General features: G+C 37.2%; 1 protein-coding gene across 3 annotated transcripts in view; it reads left to right on the forward strand.

Moving 5' to 3' along the window:
• LOC119038579 (uncharacterized) overlaps positions 1–17,605 on the forward strand; it is a 30,546-nt gene extending 12,941 nt beyond the window's left edge. For 2 of the 3 annotated variants that reach the window (XR_008390756.1, XR_005080438.2), the window contains one exon: positions 14,776–17,605. The gene's annotated coding sequence lies outside the window, so the exon portion shown is untranslated. Of the gene's footprint in view, positions 1–14,038; positions 14,148–14,775 lie in introns of those variants that run through there. The other variant, XR_005080439.2, reaches the window with a different exon arrangement.
• The last annotated feature ends 461 nt before the right edge of the window (positions 17,606–18,066 follow it).

Raw genomic sequence — 18,066 nt, forward strand, 5'->3', positions numbered from 1 at the left:
TATGAATTATCCCCTGAATAAAACAGAGGAGGCAAAAAGGCAAAACATTCTTGTCTGTTTCCCTAATAAAATGGTATGTTCTTTAAAGGCTAGCAACACTTGACATTCATTCACCAAACTTATTATCACCTACCACATGTCAGGTACTCATTGCCAAGGCCCATGAATGTTACTGAAACATGTTAGAGTTAATACATCCCTAAACTAAGAGGTGTCCTCAAATCATGAGTCTGTGTCTTAGGTACATGTCAAATTTCATCCTTAAATCAAATATGAAATTTTGAAGAAAACCATGTTTATAGAACACATTGTTATTGGGCACCAAAAAACATTTTTCTAAGAGCCATCTGGGATATATAAATTTAGCTAGGTCTCACACAGATGTTTTCAAGTAATGGCACTACACTTATATATATCCAGTTGGGCAGGAAAATCTAATCTTAGCTGACTTTATGTAAAATGGTGCTACTGTTCCTATCTGTAGACTATTATTACTCTTATTGCTATCTGTAGACATTAATGTCAGCTAGTCATAACCCCATGTAGCCTAATCGGAGATCCAGCCTTCCCAAGGCCCTGAAGAGCAATCCTACATACTATACATTCGATGGTCCCACACTTTCTTGATTACAATTATGTGGGGATGGATATGGGGGCAGGCAATTTATTACTGGGCTGGTGGCCAATCACATTCACCCTCCAGATTCACCCATTTAAGACAAAGAAGTCAGAGTGTAACTCAACTGTATGCTGATCTGGGAGTCATCCAAAACTGTGAAATAGAAAATACTGCTCTACAGTAGAAAGAGTAAAGCAGGTGAACAGAGAAAAGCGGAAATAGGGGATGCATGGCTCCAAAATAATGTAGATTTCTCAATTTTTTCTGTTGCTTTTCTGGCCTCTATTGAGACCCAAATCAAATGTGTTCCTATAGGATCTTGGAAACACTTGAGTGTCCTTAAGGCCAGATCCTTGTTATTTAGTTCTGTTCCAGGTAAGCCAATAATCCCCCCAAAATATGAAAATGAATCATAATTTTGACTGCCTTATCTGCACTCTGAATAGAATGAAATCCTTGTCATTTAATGCTTTATAAGGCATATATAGGTAAAGAAGACCTATATAAAGACAAACTACTATAAAAATATTTAGATGTTCAGAAAAAAACTTTTCAAGAAAATGTTTTAATTGTTGAATTACCTTGGGGAAAAGGTTTTTCATGTTCAATAGAGATAGAAAATCTTAAAAACCCTAAAATCAACATAGAACACACAGATATTTCTCTGAATAAAATAGTATTGATACTGGGATCACACAGATTAATGAGGGAAACTGCTTCACTGAACATTTTTATAAAAGATTTAGAAGGCCAGGTGCACAAACGTCCCAGAGTAAGAAAGTTACTAAGTTCTTTCAGGTAGTGAAATAGGAAACAGACACGATAGCCCTGCGTGGGTGAGTTGAGAGTAACCCAATGCCTTAAGGTGATATGACACAGCCTCTTCCACCTGCTGTTAGGGGAGGCTGTGCACTGCAGGGGGTCACAGCTAGGGTTTTGTTGACAAACAGAAGGGGGTTTGAATCCTACTTCCACTTCCTATTGTGTTCTAAGAGACCTGGACTCCTGAGGAGGCCACTGAACTGAAGCCTCAGTTTTGTCATGAGAAGATTGAAGATAATAGGGTTAATGTGTGGAGTCTACAAGCTAACGCATGTGAAGTATTTAGCCAGCTACTTCAGAAAACTTACAATAAATGCCAGCTATCTCAGGAAGTGTCAGTTGTCATAAATGCCAGTTATTGTTATTAGTATTTCCTCTGCCTGGAATAATTTACCTTTCCCTGCAATTGCCTGCCTCGCTAATTCCTACTTCCCTGTTCAGTGTTAGTTTGGAAGTGTCCTCGTTAGCAAATATTTGAGTGCCTCCTTGGTGTCACACACCCCCTCCAGGTGGCTTTTCCTGATCCCTAGAGCCTGAACAAGACCTTTGAGACAATCGATCCTTACCTATTAATTATAAGCTGGAATATTTGAGTATTGGGGAAAAAGGCTCATAGGAACATGTGCAGATGTGGCTAAAAGTACAAACCAAACACGAAGAGTCATTAGAAAGGGCATGGGAAACAAGAGGACCCATCATCATTTTATATTTTAATGAAATACACTCACCATAACAAGTTTAAGCCCAAATAAAAATCTTGAGAAAGATGATAACCTTCCAAAATTGCAAGTTCTGAAATAGAAGTAAAGAAAATTGAATTGTGAAAACAAAATATCGCCCCTTTGAATTCAGATAGAAATAAGGAAAATGCTCACGGAAAGGAAAAATACAATCAAACAGAACTCAAAATGTCGACTTTTGCTCCTTTTCTCACAGCTATGAGTAATGTGAGTGACCAAGGAAGGGACGTTCTCTGCAGATTTCAGTCCAGTGTTGCATCATAAAAGCAGCTCTCCCTGCCCTGCCACTCGCCGCAGGCACATCCTCACACCCTAGGGGCCTGGTATGACTTGTCCCCTTTTCCATTTCTACTCATATAACTCTGTATGGGAACACACACACACACACACACACACACACACGAGATTTGTTTGTTTTGTTCTTGTTTTACAAGATGGAATACGGGGGAAAATGATGCTGGAAGGAGACTTGACTTGGGGTGGGGAAGACATATGATACACAGATGATGTATTATAGAATTGCACACCTGAAACATATAATTTTATTAAACAATGTCACCTCGATAAATTCAATAAAAATTTAAAAGTTAAAATAATTGAAAAAATAAATAAAATAGCTATCAAAAAGTGGCATTCAAGGGAGCATTTAGAGGCAGTACCTTATTTTACATTGAGTTAGTAGGTATTTTTCCCGCAACTACATTAGGATTTACACCAAAGGCCCACTGAGACTCACGCTACCTTTACATTCTTGGTTATATTTATTCCTAGGGATAAATAAATTTATTCCTATAATTGCTCTTGTGAAGCAATTGTGAGTGGGTTTGTTTTCTTAGTTTCCCTTTACTCTCTGCAGCAGCGTGGATAGACCTGGAGAGCATTATGCTAAGTGATAGAAGCTGGTCAGAGAAAGACAATTATTGTGTAATTTCACTCACATGTGGAATCTAATAAACAAAATGAATTAATAAGCAAAATAAAGACAAACTCATAGATAGAGAGTAGGCTGACAGCTGTTGGGGTGGAAGATTGGGGGGCTCGGTAGGGGTGGAGGGATTGAGCAAAAATTTTAAAAAAGAGAAAAAACTCACGTACACAACAGCTGTGTGGTGATTGCCAAGGGCGGAAGGGAGGAGGAGGGAGGTATGGGGGGCAATAAATGGTGACTGTTGGGGACTTGACTTGGGGTGGAGAACGCACAATACAGTGTACAGATGAAGTATTGTGGAATTGTGCACCTGAAAGCTGTATAATTTTGTTCACTAGTGTCACCCCAATAAATTCAATTAAAAAATAAAATAAGATCATGCTTGTCATTTCTCAAATAAGTCTTGTACCACTACAAAAAAATTACAAAATGGGATTTAATTCAACATTTTCTTTATCTGGTAGAAATTTCTTCAAGTCACTTGACAGGACTTTCATTCATGTTTTTAATGACTGCATATTTCATCCTCAACCCAGCCATTTCACTGATACAGGTATTTATTCTGCTTCCAGTTGTTTCCTACAAGCAAGAAATACCTTTTATGTATTGCCTTAATTAATGGTGATTTTCTTTCTGTGGGATAGATTGCCAAGAGTAGGATTGTTGCATTGGAGAGTATAAAGATTTTTAACATTATAAGATGTTACTTGCCAATTTTATAACAACAAAATTCTCACACTTCCTCCCATAGTGTTTGAGAGTATCTTTTTCCTCTCTCTACTTCCCAGCCAGCAATAGGTGTCAGCTTTCTTTTTTGCCAACTTGATAAATATAAAGTGATAGCTCATTGCCAGTATTATGTGCATTTTCCTGACTCCTGGTGCTTTAGAGAATATTTTCGTGTGTTTGTTATATTTGGAGTCGGTCTTCTGTCAATTATCTGTTCATATCTTTTCTCCATTTGTCTATATATGCTTTTCTCTTCTAAGAGCTCTTATAATAGATATATCTATAACTATACTGCTAATCCATTTTACATGTAGTCTTAAATATACAGATCTATTTGTCTATTTTCAGGTCATGCCATATACACTTTATTACCTTGGCTGTGTAGTACGCTCTGATATTTCCAAAGCCAATCTCTGTGGTCTCCCTAACCACACATTTTTTTCTTGTTTTTCTTGGATATTTTGGGGCATGTTTTTATCCATATAAATTCTAAGGATATTTTGGACAATTAAAACATTTTAGAATTCCACTTGGAATTGAACTAAATTTATGTACTGGTTTTGGGACAACTAACATATTTTATGATATTAAGTCTCCTCAAACCAGAAAATGCTATCGGATTCACTTTGCTCAGATCTTTAAGTATCTTTTTATAAGATTTTATATTCTTCTTATGTATGCTGTGTTCAATTGCTTCGAACATATAGTCCCATTATTTATGTACACTTTGTCACTGTTACAAATGAATTTCCCCCATTTTCATTCAGGAACTTATTGCTAGAGAAAAACTGTCTTCTTCAAAATCTATTTTGATTATTGCTACTAACGTCTTACAAACTTCTTTAATCTACCATATTTTTACTGGAGTTTCTTGGACTTGCAGGTATACAATTATATCATCAGCAAAAAGTCCGGTTTTAATATCTTTTGCAATGTCTACGGCAGTCATTTAACCACAGAAATGTTATAAACAGCAATGGTGATAACAAGGCATTCCAGACTAGCTCCTGATTTCAATGGAAACAATTCAGTGTGTTGTGTGGTCCTTTAAAATGACCGCTGTGGTTGGTTTGGGGGTCATCTTCAGGAGGTCAAAATGTTTCATTACTTAGTATGAGTTTTTATTAGAAACAGTTTTTCAGTTTTATCAAAGTCCTTCCCAGATTTATTGATATGACTCCATAGCTTTCATCTTTTAGTTTCTTGAAAAACTTGATTGTGTTGATAACTAGCCACTTCCACATTCCTCAGATAAAATGAGCTTGATCTTAGTGCTTGGAAAGTGATATACGTCTATACTTTCTTATTGTGTTTTCTACTAGATTGGACTGTGGCATTAAGTCTGTGCCTACTGTATAAAACAAACTGGGGAGCTTTCCATATTTTCTCTCTGGGCTGGACCAAACCGAGCACCATGGGAACAATCAGTTCTGTAGAGATTAGACAGCACCTGCTCTAGGAAGCCATTTGTCTCTGTGCCTGTTTAAAGGTAGCTCTCGCACCACGATTCCTTCTATCACGATTGTTCTAGTCATGTGCACTCTTTTGGGGGTCAGTTTCAGTCATTTGCGTTTTGCCAGAGAGTCATTATTATTCTCTAGGTTTTAAAATTTGTTGCCATATATTTGCTTTTAGAGAAATTCTCATACAATTTTGAACTGTTGCCCTGCACTCCTTTCTCATTCCTCACCATTGTCTCTGTGCCGCTTCTTTCCCATCAGGCTCCAGAGGTTCACCCATTGTATTATTAACCTTTTGTATACCTGCAAGTAAATGGAAAAGTAAAGTAACTTTTCCATTTACTTGCCCTGATACTTTTTGTGTTTGTTTGTTTTCCCTTTTAGGTCTTTGTTAATTATCTCTTCTTTCTTTCTTTTGTTTAGAAATTGATCTCTTTATAATTTCTTAAATGAAATTCTAAGTTCTTGTATTTGTGTTTTCCTTTAATAATAAAAGCACTTGAAACTGTGTATTTCCTGAATGGAAGTAAGTAATCTGAAAATTTTTGTTCTGAATTTTTGTTTTCTTAATTATGTGTCTAGAGTATAATACTACAACGCATGGCAAATCCATATCCCCTTTCAGTTTCTAACACTGTTTTCTCTCTGCCTTCTGGAGTAAATGAATTATGGAGCCCTTTTGCTTCTAGGATGCTCACTGAAGAAAAGCAGGGACCATTCTGTCTTGCCCATCACTGCTTTCTTATTCCTGGTCCATAAGACACACAATAAATATTTCCTCAATAAATTTTTATCTAAAACTCCATCTATACTGCATAAGAGTTCTGAGCCTTTAAGATACATAGATGTAGATATTTAGATACTAAGCTATGGTAATTTTTGAACTTAGAATAAAATAGAGTCATACTGTAAGTGAGAATTACAATGTCTTAGTAACCTTTCATTGTAATACATCTCAAGGTGAACATTTCAGGGAAATCTTTATGTAAACCAAAGAATTTTTACATTTAACAGACTAGCAACCATGGTTTGGGGAGTTTCCACCATTTGCCCAAATTAACCTAACTAGTGAATTTTATATCCAGGATCCCCAGCCCAGTGAGTCTGGAGTTTTTAAAGGTTTTATGAAATCTCTTTCATAAGTTCTTCTTGGTTGAGAATTGAAGACATTATTTACCTGTTAGCTTTTTAAAGGCTTAAGCAAAATTTATAAATATTTCATTGAGGATGTTCCCAGTTTTGTTTTTTAATGAGTTTTACAGTTATTATATGTGTAGATTTTTAAATCTTTTTATTATCAAATGCCAGATGACTCGTATTGTTATCAGAGAACCTAATTTGGATATTTTTCTCTGTCATTGGTAATTCTTTCAAGCAAAGGAGGACCTCAAGGTGTGAAATCTCTTTGCTGGGCCAGGGTGCTCCACTGGAGGACCAGACGTAGCAGGGTTTTTTGTGCTTCAGAAGGAGGCAATAAAGGACATCTAAAGGTCCCACAGAAAAGCAACAAAAATGCCCACATATTTAGGAGCTGTCCAATGAGGGAAGAGTAAATGAAATAGTGGAGTTTAGACAAGATAAGGGTAGCAAGAAAGTGGCATGTTAAGAGCATAGCAAAAGCCATCTTGGAGAGACTTCAGACATGTTCATCAATTGCTGCATCATCGCTTAGTTCTTGGAGGAAGCAGTTTCAGGGCAAATGAGAGAGAACCAATTGTGAGCTTTTGGAAATTTCTTTTCATGTTGGCTATTAAATGTTACTTAAAATTTAAACATACATAACACTGAAAAAAATTACATATTGAAGATCCTTTCCTCAAATATGGCTTAGAATGAAATATAAATAGATTCAAGAAGCCTTTTCATCATGCACAAATGATGACTGGACTTAGGTTATTTAAAAGTTTAAAAAATTTTTGTGATTCATGTTTTGAGGTAAATAATCCAAAAGATGCAGCTGATGAGAGGGTCTGGCATCGGGCGCGTGGGTCCGACACGAGAAGGGAGGTGCCGAGAGTGGGAGTGTAAGGACAGGACACTCATGTCTCAGAGGACTGTGCTGACATGTGACAGGGACAATCTTTTAACAGCTGGGGATGTGACAGCTTTGCAAATAGATGAGAAATCAGATCTCTGAACTGTGTGTGTAAGTCATAACTCAGTTTGCTTTGCAACACTATAAAAAATTTAGTTTTCATAAACACAAAACAAAAAGGTTATAAAAATCAAGTAATATTACTTCTTCTTTTGGCAAGTGAAGTGCCTGCTACTGAATTTGCCCACCCATCATAAATGGCTATAAAACTGGATGAAATATATGAAGTAACTTGCTGTTTTAAAGCATTGGATACCAGGCAGTCCAGAACTGTGGCTCCTGGGAGAAGGGAAACACACAAAGGGACACCCATGGCTACCCTACCTTTCTGCCTGGAGGAAATTTCTGGACCATACCTCAGAGAGAGGAGTCCAAGAAGTTGATGAGATGAGATGAGAGATGAGGCTAAGAAGGCTGAAATTTGTGAGCAAGGTGCTGACAAGGAGAGCGCTACACAGAGGGTGACCCCAGAAATCTGTGTGGGGACTTGTCATGGAGCCAGCCTAGTAAAAGACAGCCAGTGTGACACTAAAAATGTAACAGAGACACTAGGGATTGCATAGTGTTAGTAGATGTTGGAGTTCTGTCCCAGCCAGATCAGGGAGACCATTCAATTAAAATAAAATAAAAATTACATTTTAAGAATAAATTATATCCATCCCCTAGGATGAAGGACAGACTCAAAATAACCCACTCCAATGAAGCATAAACTTAAGCTGACAGGAAAATGAAGACCTACCAGTATTGTAGCTGCCTGCCAGAACAAAACTCAACACTCATTGAAGGATGGCAAAACAATCATTAACAATATCCAAAATACCGTCAATAATTACTAGACATGTAAAGAAACAGAAACATGTGACAAATAATTTTTTTTAAAGGCAGCCAATGAAAATAAACTCTGAGGTTACCTCCCCATTTATCTCCCCATTACCCTCTTCCACCTACTCCCACCCCTCACTTCCTCTGATAATCACCCTTCTATTGTCTGTATCCATAAGGGTTCTTTTTCTTAATCCCTTCATTGATTTCACCCAGCTCCCTAACTTTCGTATTCCCCCTCTCCTCTTAACAGCTGTCATCTGTTTTCTGCATCTTTGAGTCTATTTCTGTTTTGTTCATTAGATTTTTGATTTGTTTTGTTTCTGTTTTGTTCATTAGATTTTTTGTTCATTAATTTTGTTCATTAGATTCCACATACAAGTGAAATCACATGGTATTTGTCTTTCTCTGACTAGTTTATTTCACTTAGCACAATACTCTCCAGGTCCTGTGCTGTAGCCGAAGGGAAGATTTCCCTCTTTCTTTATGGCTAAGTACTATTCCATTGCATAAATGTACCACAGCTTTGAACTTTTCGATCCACTCATCTATTGGTGGGCACTTCAGCTGCTTCCAAATCATGGTTATTGTATATAGCTGCAATGAATATAGGTGTCTACATTGTTGTGAGTTAGTTTTTTGGGTTTCTTCAAATATATTCTTGGAAATGGAATCTCTGGGTCATAAGGCAATTTCATTTAAATTTTTTGAGGAAACTTCACATTGTTTTCCACAGTGGCTGCACTAACCTGCATCCCCACCAGCAGTACAAAAGTGTTCCCTTTTCTCCATATCCTCATCAATACTTGTTGTTTGTTGATTTATTGATGATAGCCATTCTGACAGGTGTGAGATGATACCTCATTATGGCTTCAATTTGCATTTCTCTGATGATTAGTGACATCGAGAATCTTTTCATATGCCTATTAGCCATCTGTATGTTTTCTTTGGAAAAATTTCTATTCAGGTCATTTGCTCATTTTTTAATTGGATTGTTTGATTTTGTCTTTTTTTTGGAGGGTGAGTTATATATGTTCTTTATACATTTTGGATATTAACCCCTTATCAGATGTATCATTGTTGAATATATTCACCCATACACTGGGTTATGTTTTTGTTTTGTTGATGGTTTCCATTGCTGTGCAAAAACTTTTTAGTTTGACATAGTTCCATTTGTTTAAAAAGAAAAGTCTTTAAAAAATCAAAAACAAAAGACACATGAGGTACAGGGGAATAACAAAAGGAATGTCGGCGAGTATGGTGGCTGGAAGACAGTGGGAAATTTTTTTAATGTGCTACAGGAGGAAAACAAACAGTTGTCAACCCAGAATTCTATATCTGGCTAACAGAAATATCTTTGAAAAATGAGGATAAAATAGGCATTTTCAGACGAGAAAAAGCTGAGAGAATGAATTGCCAGCAGATATACACTATAAGGGACATTAAAGGAAGCTCTGCAGACTAAAGGATTTAGACACCAAATGAAATCTAAATCTACTGGCAGAAATGAAGAACACCAGGAATGGAAATATATTTAAAGCTATTATTTTTTAAAATTTCTTTGAAACACATATGACTGTTTAAATCAAAGTAATTATCTTTTTAGTTTGGAGTTTAGTGTGTATGTGTAAGTAAAGCCTATGAGAGCAATAGCAAAAAGAATAAAGGGAGTAGTAAATGAATTACAATAAGATTCTTACATTTTTATATAAAGTATGATATTAAATTGAATTAGAGTTTGATAAGGCAAGGACTCATATTGTGAGCTGATGGCAACCAGCTCTTTTGCTGTGCCTTAAACCGACTTGTTTCCTGGGATGTCTGGTCATTCTTTTTCACATTCAAGACAAAGAAAATAAAATTGGTAAAATGGTAGACTTAAGCCCAATTATACCAGTACCTATATTATATCCAAATGGGTTACATACACCAATTAAAAGCAGAAATCAGTCTGGATGAGAAAAAGTGAGAACAAACTATAGCTAGTGTATAAGAAAAGATTTTTTTTATATAAAAAGACTCAAATAGGTTTTAAGTAAAAGAATAGAAAAAATATACTTGGCAAATAGTAGGCCTAAGAAACTTTGTGCAGCTATATTAATATCATAGGAAATGAACTTAAGGAAAATGAACTTAAAGAGAAAAATATTACAAAAGATTAAAAAGGCATATTTTAATAATAAAGTGTCAACTCATTAGGAATACATAATAATTCTAAATAAGTATATACCTAGTAACAGAGCTTCAAAAGACATGAAGCAAAAACTGACAGAACTAACACATTTTAATTCTCCTTTCTTAGCAGTTGAAAGAATAAAAAGATTTTAAAAAGTAAAAGGATATAGATGATATGAACAAAACTACCAATCAATTCAACCTGATTGACATTTATAGAATGCTATAACCAACAACTGCAGAATACACATTCTTTTCAAGTTGGCATGGGACATTTACCAATGTTCACTGTAAGCTGGGTCATGAAATAAATCTCCACAATCTCAGAAGATTTAAATCTTTCAGAATATGTTCTCTGACTATAGCAGAAACAAATTAGAAACTAGTAACCAGTTAGAAAGCAGTAGCATGATATCTAGAAAATATTAGAATTGAAATGACATACTTTAAAATAACCAATGGATCAAAGAACAAATCACAAAGTAGATTTTAACGCAATCAAAATAAAAATAGTATGTTAAGTTTTGTGAAATATAACTAAGGCAGTAACAAGAGAAATGTGTATAGCTTTAAATGCTTATGTATTAGAAAGAAAGAAAGACTTCAAATCAGCGCCCTAAATTTTCCAATTTAAAAATCTGAAAAAGGGAGGACTTCCGCCAAGATGGAGGTGTAGGTGCAAGCACTGTGCCTCCTCCCACAACCAAGTTTAAAAACAACAAAGTTTTAGCAAGAAAAACATAGCCCAAACCACAGAAAATTGAACTTCACGGAAGTCTGACAACAACGAACCCTTCAGCCAAACCGGTAAGAGGGACAGAGCCAGCAGCATAGCGGGTTGGGCAGGAAAGATCCACCTGACCGACCAGGGCGCAGGACCCAGGTGCACCAGCAGCCGTAGGCGGATCGCAGGTGTGGAGAAGCAGGCGGACCCACTGAAGGCAAGGGGTGGCGGACTCACTGAAGACTGACCACAGTCACACATTTGCACGCAGATAAACCAGTGAAGGAGGGAGCAGTGAGACAGACCATGCAGGCCCCAGTGGCAGGAAGCAGCAGAGGGGACCACCATTGTCCCTCTCTGACCCGCCCCCACATACAGCGTCACAAACTAGCGACCTGGGTGGCCTCGCCCTGGTGAACAACTAAGGCTCCACTCCTCATACCTAACAGGCATGAACAGATCAAAACATGGCTCAAGAAGAACTTAGAGCCCCAGAGCTGATCAATCTAAGCGATGAAGAAATAGCCAAACTTTCAGATGCACAGTTCAAAACACTGGTGATCAGGATACCCACAGAACTGGTTGATTTTAGTCGCAAATTAGAGGAACATATGAAGGCTAAACTAATTGAAATGAAGGGAAATGCACAGGAAACCAATAGTAATGGAAAGGAAACTGGGACTCAAATCAAGGGAGTGGACCTGAAGGAGGAAAAAAAATGACCAAACAGAAAAGAATGTAGAAACAAGAATTCAAAAAAATGAGGAGAGACTTAGGAACCTCCAGGACATCTTTAAACGATCCAACATCCGAATTATAGGGGTACCAGAAGGGGAAGAGGAAGAGCAATGAGTGGAAAATGTATTCGAACAAATAATAAAGGAGAATTTCCCCAATCTGGCAAAGGCAGTAGACTTCCAGGAAATCCAGGAAGCTCAGAGAGTCCCAAAGAAGTTGGACTCAAGAAGGAACACACCAAGGCACATCATAATTATGTTAGCCAAGATTAAAATGAAAGAGAGAATCCCAGAAGCAGCAAGAGCTAAGGGGAGAGTTACCTACAAAGGAGTTCCCATCAGACTGTCAGCTGATTTCTCAAAAGAGACCTTACAGGCAAGAAGGGGCTGGAAAGAAGTATTCCAAGTCATGAAATCCAAAGACCTACATCCAAGATTGCTCTATCCAGCAAAGCTTTCATTTAGAATGGAAGGGCAGATAAAGTGCTTCTCAGATAAGATCAAATTCAAGGAGCTCATCATCACCAAACCCTTATTATATGAAATGTTAAAGGGACTTAATCTAAGAACAAGAAGATAAAAAAGATGAACAGTGAAAGGACAGCAAACTCACAATTATTAACAACCACACCTAAAACAAAAGCAAACTAAGAGGATAGGTAGATCAGGAGCAGAACCATAGAAATGAAGATCACGTGGAGGGTTAGCAACAGGGGAGTGGGAAGAGGAGAAGGGGGGAGAAGGTACAGAAAATAAGTAGCATAGATGGTAGGTAGAAAATAGCGTGGAGGGCAAGAATAGTAGGGGAGATATAGAATCTAAAGACCTTGAGACACGTGGTCATAAACTAAAGGCAGGGAATGGTGGGGGAGGGGGTGTGCAGGGTGGAGGGGAATGAAGGGGGGAATAGAACAACTGTAATGGCATAATCAATAAAATATATTTTAAAAAATTTGAAAAAGGTAAGCAGAATAAACTTAAACATGTAGAAAGATGGAAATACTAAATCAAGGTTAATAATATAGAAAATATAGAATATAAACAAACAGTAGTGAAAACTAACAAAGCAAAAAGTGAGTCCTTCAGAAAGATTTTTAAAAGTATTAAGCCTCAAACAAGCCTGATTAAGAAACAAGTGGCCCCACAGATGAAAATGTAAAACTCGGAACTATGCCCATCATTGCTGCTAATTGGGTTGAAGTATGCTCTGGTGTATCGTTGGGTATAGAGCCTAGGAAGCCATTTTTCTAGGCTCACCACTGATTTTTTGAAAAAAGCATTTAAGCATTTTCTTCCTTGCCTGTTTCTCCAACCATGAGCCCAAAGAAAAACACTAGAAACAGAAAAAGTGTGTGTGAGTGGAAGGAGGGTGAAAACATTGTGAAATAGTATAGAATCCGTGACTTGAAACTGGTAAGATGCCCTGACTGATGTGGCTCAGTGGGTTGGGAGTCCCACCACAAACCACGAGGTCACTGATTTCCCAGGCAGGGCACATGCCTGGTTTGCAAGCCAGGTCCCCATGAGGGCCTTGCAAGAGGCAACAGATTGATGTTTCTCTCACACATGGATGTTTCTCTCCCTCTGTTTTTCCCTCCCTTCCCCTCCCTCAGAAAAAATAAATAAATAATACCTTTAAAAAAAGAAACTTGTAAGATACTTTATAATCCTTGAATAAAAGCACAAATGCATCAGTTATGAAATCACTGATTTTATTTTTATTTATTTCTCTTTTGGGGGCTTAGGAAGACCTCATATATACAAAATCTGGTTATTCAGAATCCTTGATTCACAAACATTAGTGTCTTTGGTATGGGCACAACTATCTTCTTTTCATGTATTAATTTTTTATTTTTTGCTTTTGTTTAATTATTTAATGAAAAACCTATGAACCTGTCATGCAATTAAATGACTACAAATAACCCCCGAATTAAACTTACCTACGTGCTATCTTCCTCAACACCAGAAATAACCACTCTCCTGAATTTTGCGTTCATCTTTTAGTCTGTGTATAAACAATGTTATTTAGTTTTGCTTATTTTTATCTCCATCAACTTTCTCACTCAATATTATGTTACTAAAACTCACCCACGTTGTTGTGGACAGTTATAATTCACTCATCTTATTGGATGAATATGCCACAAAATAACTTACCTTTTTTGCTGGTGTTTTATTGCTGTTTCCCAGAACACAGATGTTCAGGGACAGCACAAGGACATGCCTGGGACTGGAACTGCTGAGTCACAAGATACGACTTCATGAGATACAGCCAAATTGTTTTCCAAAATGGATGTAGTGATTTATACACCTCCCTGAAATGTACAAGTGATTCTGTTTATTTACATCCTTTCAAATATTTGATGTTGTAAAATTTTTTTTGTTGTTAAATGGGTACAAAATGGCACCTTATAATCTTGATTTGCATTCCCCTTCTTACTAATAAGCTTGAGCATCTCTTCAAATATTTTTGGCTATGTAAGTTACTGTTTTTATGAAATGCCTCTTCATCTCTTTCACTTATTATTTTATTAGACTGTTCATCTTTTTCATATGAACTTTAAGGAGTCATTTACACTCTCACAATAGTATTGTTTGTCATGTGTAACCCTCTCTTGTTTATACCCTCTCTCTATGGCTTGTCTTTTCAGTTTAGAAAGCTCTCTTTTGTTGAGTAGAATTTCTTTGTTTTAATGTAGTTAAATGCCTCAAGCTTTTACATTTATGGCCAGTACACTTTGTGGTATTGTTTAAAACGTCCATAGCCAAAAAGGTATTCACTTATAGAACTCTGAAAGTTTTAAAGTTCTGCACTTGACACCTAAATCTTTGTCCATGTGGAATTGATTTTTGTGTTTGGTGTAAGGTAGGGATCTAATTTCATTTTCTCCTTTATAGATAATTGTATCTGTCTTCTTTGTCTTCAGGCAGGAGAGTGACAGAGAGCCCAAGAAGAAACTCTCTCAACATGTATATTTCTCACTGGAGTCACAGAAGAGAAGACCATGTCACCCATCTGTGGGGACACAAACTTAATGTACAGCCCAGAGATGTGTCATTGGATTGCAGGGATGGGAAGAGCCTTCAGAGTTAAGTGCTCCATCACTCAGCCTCTGGAGATGCTTTACCTCAATCACCCAGGACAGATAGGTACCAGACTCAGTTTATAGCGTCTCTGGGAAAAGATTTCTCATTCCAACCCCTGCTTGTTTTTGTTACGAAGTTTCACCCCTGCTTAGTCATAGAATCATACTCGTTTTCTTTATGTGGAACCTACTGGAAAATAATTTACAATGATTTGCATGTGGATCACAAATTTACCTAAAGATCATCAATTTAAATTAGGTTTAATTAGTATTGCAGATGGAGATTTTGAACCTGAGTCCATAAAACAGATCTTTTACCGTCCTGTAACAGGTCTGTCTCTTTCAGACCATGTCATAGCATCGATGTGGGGTCCCAGGGTTCAGTAACAGGACAGAGAATGTTGGTGGTCCTTTTCTTCATCAAAAGATATTGCATTAATTTAATTTTAGTTGAATCAAACCCAATTTCTTTTTAGCCCTGAAGAGTGTAGGGGATGAAATAGTCTTTTAAAAAAGTAATTATTTTAAACAATAACAACAGCAACAACAACCAAAAATGACTTACAAACAACGCATTTAAATCTAATTCTAATCCTCAGGGGCTTTTTCCTTTTAACTTCTTTAGGTCACAGGGAAACAAGGGGCAAAAATACCAAGGCTGTGTTCCATTTTAGCCAATCACATACTGGAAATAGAACAAGAAAGCTCAACTTACAAATCAAATACAAGATCCCACCCTCAGATAGATATTTTATCTAGTAATAAAAATGTTAAATGTCTTCCTATCTGTAAAGAATGTAAAATATGCCAGGAAACTTATCCAAACTTGATCATTCTGAGAGAGGCCATAAATTTCATCTTTCTACTATAGTCTGATGCTCTCCTTTCCTGATGATATTTTCTTCTTGGTACCTCTCAGTTTGCTTGCCTTCAATATTTTTACAGCAGATCCTTTGCCATAGGCTAAAGGATACTTTTTTTTTTTACAGGTAGGGTTTGAATTATGGTTCTGCTACCCAGCTTTAGTGCTCTCCAGGTGGATATCCAAGATGTGAGTCATAGAGGCACACATCAGTTTGAGGTGGAAGGTGGTGATGATGGCTCTATCGCTTTTATAGACAATAGGAAACAGCAAAGCACATTTAGGGGTAGGGATTGGGAGAAGATATATAAGCATTTAATTTCTTTTTAGTTAGAAAAATCTCTTACGTAGTCATGTTGTTAATAGCAATCTAAATAAAGGCTTAATTGAGGCTGGTGCTAAGGTTATCTGAAGGCTGAAATAGGTTTTAAAAGTAAAGCTGAAGGCTGCACTCTTTGACAATTAGTAAATGGACTACAAGTGATATTTCTGTTTTCATTTTATGTTCAAAGACATGGACTCATAGCCTCCACACTCCCCATTAAATTGGAAGCTATACAAATTCTTTTGGATTCAGATTAAAAAGTTCTTGGTTTCTTGCTTTGCCTCTGCCATGAATGTGATGAATTTGGAAAAAAAATCACTCTAAATTTTTCATCTGTTTTTGTTACTCTATTAAACAGAGATGACCAACACATTTTACAAGGCCTTTGTTAGAAATAAAATTAACTCAGTATGATTAACTACTACATGCTATGTTTACACACAATTCCTGATTTTTTCCCTTGAAGTAATTTGAAAGGCATCTGGATTCTGGTCTCCATTCTTGGTTTAGAACTGAAAAGGGTAAAGCAAAAATTATAGAAAAGACTAGGGATGAAGGTCCCAAAGCATGTATTACAGCGTATTTTTAAGAGAAATTGGAGAAAGGAGTAAAAGTGTCTTTCCTGTCCTTTCTTTCTAGGCTTCAACTTTATGTTCTTAAAAAAAAAAAGCAAAGAATTGTATTAGAGACTCCCAATGTGAAAGTGTCAAAACTTAGATGCCAGTGTGAGAAGTAGACAGAGGGGCCAGGGAAGGAGTCCCTTGTCTTTCATCCCTTTCAAGTGTCCCTTTGATGAGTGAGCACCTGGTCCGCAGGCAGGACCTGCAGCCTGTCAGCCAACACGTGGCCAGGATGGGGCCAGCCCCTCCAGGACAGTCATGCAGCAGGGCTGGAGGGGCCTGTTCCCTCATCGGGTCAGTGTTTCCCACGGGTCGGTGTGCTTGTGTTTGGCTCCCACAGCTGTGTAGATAATATAAGAAGGAAGGAGATAAAGAAGCAAGTGGGTAGTGCAAAGTCACTCATCACCAGTTTTCTTGTCCTGTTCAGTGGCAAATGGTTGGTCACTGTTGGCTCTTTTCTATCCTGGGCGAGACACTGTTCTTTCAATTTATGTCTCCACCTCCAGTGGGCCATACACTCAGTGTCATTTCCAGTGAATTCATGTGATATTCTTATAACTCCCAGAATAACTTGCCAATGGCCATAGTTCTTTTGAAAACAAAAAGTGTGTGTGTATGTGTGTGTGTAGAAAGCATCTGTATGGATGGAGTGGAAGAGGAGTTTAAATGGAGGCAGGGTTCTTTTGGACAGCGGGGAAGTTGGGAAGGAGCACAAACATGTAAACTATAGAAAATGGAATGAAGTGAAACCATAAAGCACTGAGACTCTCTGGCATAAATGCTTACATAGTAAGCAGTGTATCACCTATGGGAAAAATAAAACAAAAAGATAATAGTATGAACTGCTGAGCTGTCTCAAAATTTAATGATTCATTTGGTCTTTAAAAAAATCTATTCAGGAAAAACTACAAACATAATTTTACCTTTCTAAGTTACTTTTTACTTGGTTTCTAGATACAATAAAAGTTTGAGCTTTTAAGTTTTACCTTTAAGGACATAAGGGAAACTTCAGGGGTAGCAGTGTTATTACTTTTGAGGAAAAAATTGGCTTTGTGACAACTGAGGTTGGGTTGAAGACAGCATTACACATTCTGCATGCACAGGACACAATGACATCTGAAGGTGGCCGACAGAATGAAGCCTGGTCTAAAAGTATGCTTTTTAAAATATTAAATCTGTACAGGCTGAATGTTGGCTCAGACCACTCTGCAAGGCCTTTCTCCTCTTCCTCCAGCCCCGTATCTCCTTCCTCTGCAACCCTACAACTTGTTATTATTATATCTCAGGCTATGTACCCTTGCACCCTTCACAGACCCTACTAAATA

Source organism: Artibeus jamaicensis, unplaced genomic scaffold (assembly GCF_021234435.1).
Source record: "Artibeus jamaicensis isolate MK-2021 breed Jamaican fruit bat unplaced genomic scaffold, CSHL_Jam_final scaffold_916, whole genome shotgun sequence".
NCBI classification, from domain to species: Eukaryota; Metazoa; Chordata; class Mammalia; order Chiroptera; family Phyllostomidae; genus Artibeus; species Artibeus jamaicensis.